The sequence below is a fragment of the Sorex fumeus genome, unplaced genomic scaffold, assembly GCF_029834395.1.
Source record: "Sorex fumeus unplaced genomic scaffold, SorFum_2.1 ptg000008l, whole genome shotgun sequence".
NCBI lineage: Eukaryota > Metazoa > Chordata > Mammalia > Eulipotyphla > Soricidae > Sorex > Sorex fumeus.
Window position 1 is genome coordinate 52,918,522 of NW_026606065.1, and position 6,000 is coordinate 52,924,521.

The window sequence follows — 6,000 nt, forward strand, 5'->3', positions numbered from 1 at the left end:
TACTTGGTGCATACCTATTACCCTCTCCAAGTTCTACTTTGTCCACTTGCAAGCCATCCATGGACAGAAACCACCTGCTTACTTGAGCTTCTGCCTAATAACTTTTGGCTCCTCCAGTGTGCCACTGGCCAAGGCAGATTTTGTCCCTGCTGGAGTATCATCAGAGCAGCATCATGCTCTCTGCTTATTAGCTCTGTTAGGTCTATGGGTTCTTCCAAACCTTCCCATCTTGCCAAAAACAAAGCTGCAGTTCTGTAGTCTGTTCATGTCATGATTCCTGAGTTCTTCATGGCCATTCATGCCAATGTACCCTATCAGCTCCTCATCCCCATTCTATGAAGATATAAGCAGGTCTCATGGTCAACCTGACTTCCTGCCACCATCAGAGTGTTTTCACATCTGTCCTTATGGAAAACTTGGGAAGGTTCCACATGGAAGATGCTTCCTGCTACTGTACGGAGGAGAAATTCCATGGCTGTGTCCACTCCTGTTCAAAAAAGCCCAAATGAGTGTATTTTGCTTTGAAATAATAAACTTTCTTATGAAATTATATTGATTTTCAAGCCTTTAATGTTTAATTTTTTTTATCATTTGTCAAGAGAGGAGGATGCCCACAGAAAGTAGAATGAGCTAAATGGAAAAGTCAATTCTTGGGTAAGACGGATAAGAGAGGGAAACTTCATTATCTAAAAATTTCCTGCCTGTCTCCTATAAAACTGAAAACATGCAAAAATAACTTCTTTATTTGCATATAAAACAGCTACATAAAATTGGTCTACAGCTTATCTCATGCTGTAAACACAAGGATTGGAGAAAGTACACATTTGTATGTACAGCTTCTGCTGAAAGTCTTGTTAAGCCTAAATTATGCATTTCCATCCAGGAAAAACTTTTCCACTAATAGAAAACTGCAGCCATTTTGCTTGGCCATACATTCCAAGAATTCACATGGTAAGAATCATTTTACTGTCTTTATACAAGCTGTTAGTTACATGGTTAAGCAAAAGATTTGATTACATTACTGCTTCCTCCCCTCCTCTGTAATGTGGCCATAAGACTTGGAAAGTGTCACAGATTTTTGAGGTGGTAAGTGTATCTCTGGGATAAAGTCTTTGAATTAGGGTCTCATGCCTGGCAGGCTGATATTTTAGTTTGTTGTTGTTGTTGTTGTTGTCGTTGTTGTTTTGGAGGGGGCATGCACACCTGGAGATGCTCAAGGCTTAATCCTGGTTTGCACTCAGGGGATTCTCAGATGGACCTGGCATCAAACACACTGGGTACTGAGGACCAAACACAGTTCAGCTGCATGCAAGATAAACCTCTTACTTGCTGTTCTATTTCTCTTACCCTATTTTTTTCACATTAAAGGTAAAGGTAAAGGCCCTCCCGTTGATCGTCGATTTGCTCGAGCGGGCCCAGTAACGTCTCCATTGGAGACTTTGTTGTTACTGTGTCTGGCATATCCAATACTCTCGGTAGCTTGCCGGGCTCTCCGAGAGGGGCGGAGGAATTGAACTCGGGTCGGCCATGTTGGCCGCTTGTAAGGCGAACGCCCTACCCGCTGTGAATATTGGTAATTTGGACCATACCTGGCTGTGCTCAAGGTTCACTCCTGACCCTGAAGTCAGGGGGTCTCTCCTGGCTGGGATTTGGGGACCATCTGGAGTGCCAGAGTTTCAAACTCAGAATGGCTGTATGCGAAGAAAGCGCCTATCTGCCTCTCTCTCTCTCCAGCCCCAGGCTGCTGTCTTTAAAGGGAATCTAACAGATTTCTTGTTCATCAACACATGATCTGAATTTTCCCTTAGCACCTTGTTATTTGTAGCATTTATCAGGAATGTCATACCACTTGAAAGTGTAGCCAGCATTTCGTATTGTTGTCATGTACTAACATAACATCTACATAGATTTTACACAGGCAAGCTATTATTATCCTTTTAGAGGATGAAATCATTCCTCTCTTACAGAATCCTTTATCTGCCCAATGGCAACAATGACATAAAATTGTAATTATTGAAGTGGCAATTATTATCTTGATTTCAAGCTTCATAAAATAGTTTATCCAAGTTTTATATATCTATGTAGACATAGAATTTGCATTTGATGATTATTCATCCAATTTTTGATTATTTTAAAATTTTGCTCTTCTGTTTCTTTGGGAATCATATATATGCATGTATGTGAGGTCTGACACTGGTGGATATAGGGCATATATATATGGTCATTTTAGTGGTACTGATGTGAATTTTCAAAATGTTTGTATTAACTTAGACAGTGGTCAGCATTTCTTATTGCTCTACAACCATGGTAGTAGCTGATAGTATAAGTCCTCTTAATTTTTTTATTTTCATAAATTGTTCACAATAATGGATTACATTCAGCATTTCGACACCAGTCACACCACCATTACAACTTCCCACTGTGAAATTTCTTTTTCTTTAGTTGGTAGTTTTTACCTGCTCCCAGGGACACTGGCTGTGAAAACCCCTCACGGAGCTGTGTAAACTCCTTCGCTCTGGGATTACATATTAATGGATGTTCTTGGGCTCTCTGGGAGGCTCTCTCCTTGCCTGCCTTCGGTGCTCTCCAGCTGCTTCCCCACCCAGGACGATCATTGCCTTGGATGGACGAAAAAAAACGAGGGCCAAGCTGGTTGCTGATTAGTTGCCATTATTCTATCTCTTGTCTCTCCCAGCACTCTCCAACCCTCTCTCTAACTTGCTCTACAATGCTCTCTGTGACTCCTCTCCAACCTCCCCAGCCACTCTTACTCTCAGCTCTCAGTCTTCTCTCTAACTTGCAACCTTCTCTTCTAACTCTGTGTCTCTTCTTCTCTGTCTCTGTCTCTTCCTCAATCTTCCTCGAACTCTCTGTCTCACTCAATCTACTCCTTCCTTTTCTGTCTCTGTCTCCCCACAATTCTCTTCCTTTCCTCCTTGCAGCTGCTCTTTTTCTTCTCTCTCAACACACCTCCCCAACTGCACCCTCCCACGGGAAGCGGTCAAAATGTTTTCCAAGTCTTCCTGACCACCTGCAGTCCACGAGGGCAAAACAGCCCTTAAAGTGTGTTTCTCCTCTCCTTAGACCTGAAACCTAATTGCCATCTTTATTTCTACTTCCTAATATTTACCATTCTGTATGGACACAGTAATAGACACTTTTAGGCTTGTAGGGTGACCCTCCTGGGGACATCCCACACACTCAGACTACAGTGCGCAGACCAGATTAATCAATCCTAACCTCAGCAGGGTCCCAATCTAGTTATTACTTGTTGGATTATGACAGAATTTGTCCATGACCATGCTCTTAACTTATAGTTAAGCATTGTGTCACTTTGGCCAGGCCCATTTTGATGCCAGGGTAGCTCATAGCTCACTACTTTCCCTGGGTCCATCCAGTCACTGGTCAGGACCCTGCTTTGGGGGATCTAGGAAGTAAGGGCAATTGAGGCTTAAGTGGAGAGAGCAGATGTCCAGGAGGTAATATTATCTGGAGTCAATCAACTCCCAAACCACAGGCTTATCTTTTTAATTGTCTTCCTGCATCCATACAAAAAGCAATTGCTCTGAAATAACTAACCATGCAAAGGACAATAAGGAGAAGAGAAAGACAATATTTACAAGTCAGAGTCTGGTAATTGACAGGGTGAAGGGACAATAAACAAACACAAGCTCCCAGTAAGGGCAAACTAATGTTATCCTATATCCCATGACCATTATTTTTAATTTTTTCCACCACCACTTAAACCTGCCTAACAGGCAGATTCTAGGTAATTTGTTTTGTATTGCTTGTTATGAGGAGCATAAGATGTTACTCCTGTCCTCCCGTTGTTCATCAGTTTGCTCGAGTGGGCCCAGTAACGTCTGCATTGGAGACTTTGTTGTTACTGTGTTTGGCATATCGAATACATCACGGGTAACTTGCCAGGGTCTGCGTGCAGGCAAGATACTCTCGGTAGCTTGCCGGGTTCTCTGAGAGGGGTGGAGGAACCGAACTCAGGTTGGCCATATTGGCTGCGTGCAAGGCAAATGCCCTACCGCTTTGCTATCACTCCAGCCCACGTTACTCCTAGAATTCTAAAATTTTAGGTGGTTAGGATCTGGAGAAATTTCTGCAGTGAGCTTCTTGGTTCTGAGATTCTTTTGTGTGCTTCTGGATCATGGCTGTTAATGAGCTTAGACAGCAGCTGGAGGCAGTGTGTGGGCATGACATCCAAGATCCCATAGGGGCAGAGAGATGAGAAGGAGCAGCCCAGCCCCTGTCCCCTGAGGCATGGAGTCAATGGACCTGCATACCTGGGCTTTTCACTGGGTTTTGGAAGTTGGCAGCTGTCAGGATTCTGGGCACAGGTGAAGGGACAACGCCTGTTGCCGTCTGAGGCACCTTGGTGAGATCTGTCATGTCAAAGTCCAGAGGCATCTCTGCAGAGAACTGCTTGGTTCAGAGATTCTTTTGTGTGTCCAGTCCTCTTAATTTTAGTTATCATGGTGGCAATGAAATTGTATGTTTTTAGAGTTAATTTTTATTTCATGTATGAGAATTTGTTTCTTCTTTTTTCTTTTGTTACTTGACATTCTTCTTTTCTGGACCAGATATGAATTCAGAGTTAACTGTGTTGCTTTTGCATGGAACGGACCTTGATTTAATCCCTCATATCCATCTGGTTCCCTGATTACTGTCAGGAGTGATCCCCGAGCACTGCTGAATATCGCCCCAACCCCCTCTACCCTAAATAAAAGAAATTCCTCTTTTCTGATGTGCCTTTTTTTTTTATTAAATTATTTGTCTCTTTCTCATTGGTTTTCAGAATTTCTTTTTTCTTTTTTAAGTAGGCGAATGCTGATGATGCTTTATTGGCTGGCCACAGCATTGTACTGCACAAAGGCAGGGCAGAATCCAAGTAACTTAGCTCAGGAAAAATAAATGGAATGGAAATATTAGTTACTACTTACTTTAGGGAAGACACCATTTAAGTTCATCCAAATTAACTCTCTTAAAAAATGAAAAAGACTAATAAATTCAAACGATTATAATAGGCTTTCTACTAAGTTCCAACCACATTGTTCAGGATATAGCTTTAAATAATTTTTTTTTTATTTTTTTATTAGTGAAACACCATGAGGTACAGTTGTAGATTTACAAATTTTTGTGCTTGGATCTCGGTCATACCACGATCAAATACCCATCCCTCCACCAGTGTCCATTTTCCACCACCAGGATAATATCCCTCCCCCGCATCCCCCCATCCCCCCCTGCCACTGTGGCAGGGCATTCCCCCTTGTTCTCTCTCTCCTTTTGGGTGTCGTGATTTCTTATAAGTTCTTCTTTATTGACTATATCCGTTGCAATATACCCTTTCATTCTGCTTATTTATTTATGTATTTATTTGCTTTTTGGGTCACACCTGGGGATGTACAGGGGTTACTCCTGGCGGTGCTCAAGGGATCATATGGGATGCTGGGAATAGAATCCGGGTCAGCCACATGCAATGTAAACACCCTACCCGCTGTGCTATCTCTCCAGCCCCTCATTTTGTGAATTGCTTTTAAATTCTTAATTTTAGTTTTGTGTGATGATCATTTTCTTAATTTTATTGCTAGTATTTTTGGGCCCTATTTAAGAAGTACTTGACTGTTTTAAGATTAAATTATTATTTCATGTCTTCTTATGTACTTCATTGTGAAAGGAGTTGAGTCAGATGAATTTTTTTTGTCCTGTGGTGGTCTGACTCAATACTAATTTTCTTAAAGAATACAATTTCCTAATTTCCTGTGTCCTCAGTTTTACCTTTGTTACAATTCAAGTGTTACATATATAAGGGTTTTTTTTTTTTTCTGAACGCTCTTATCCTATTCTTTTAGTTTCTTCATTTATTTTACTCTCTTCATCTATAGTAACTGTTGATATTATGTAGTAAGACTAGTTCTTATTTTTCAGTATTGAATTGATTACATTTGACCTTTTGTGTTTCCATATACATTTTGAATTTATGTTCTGGCC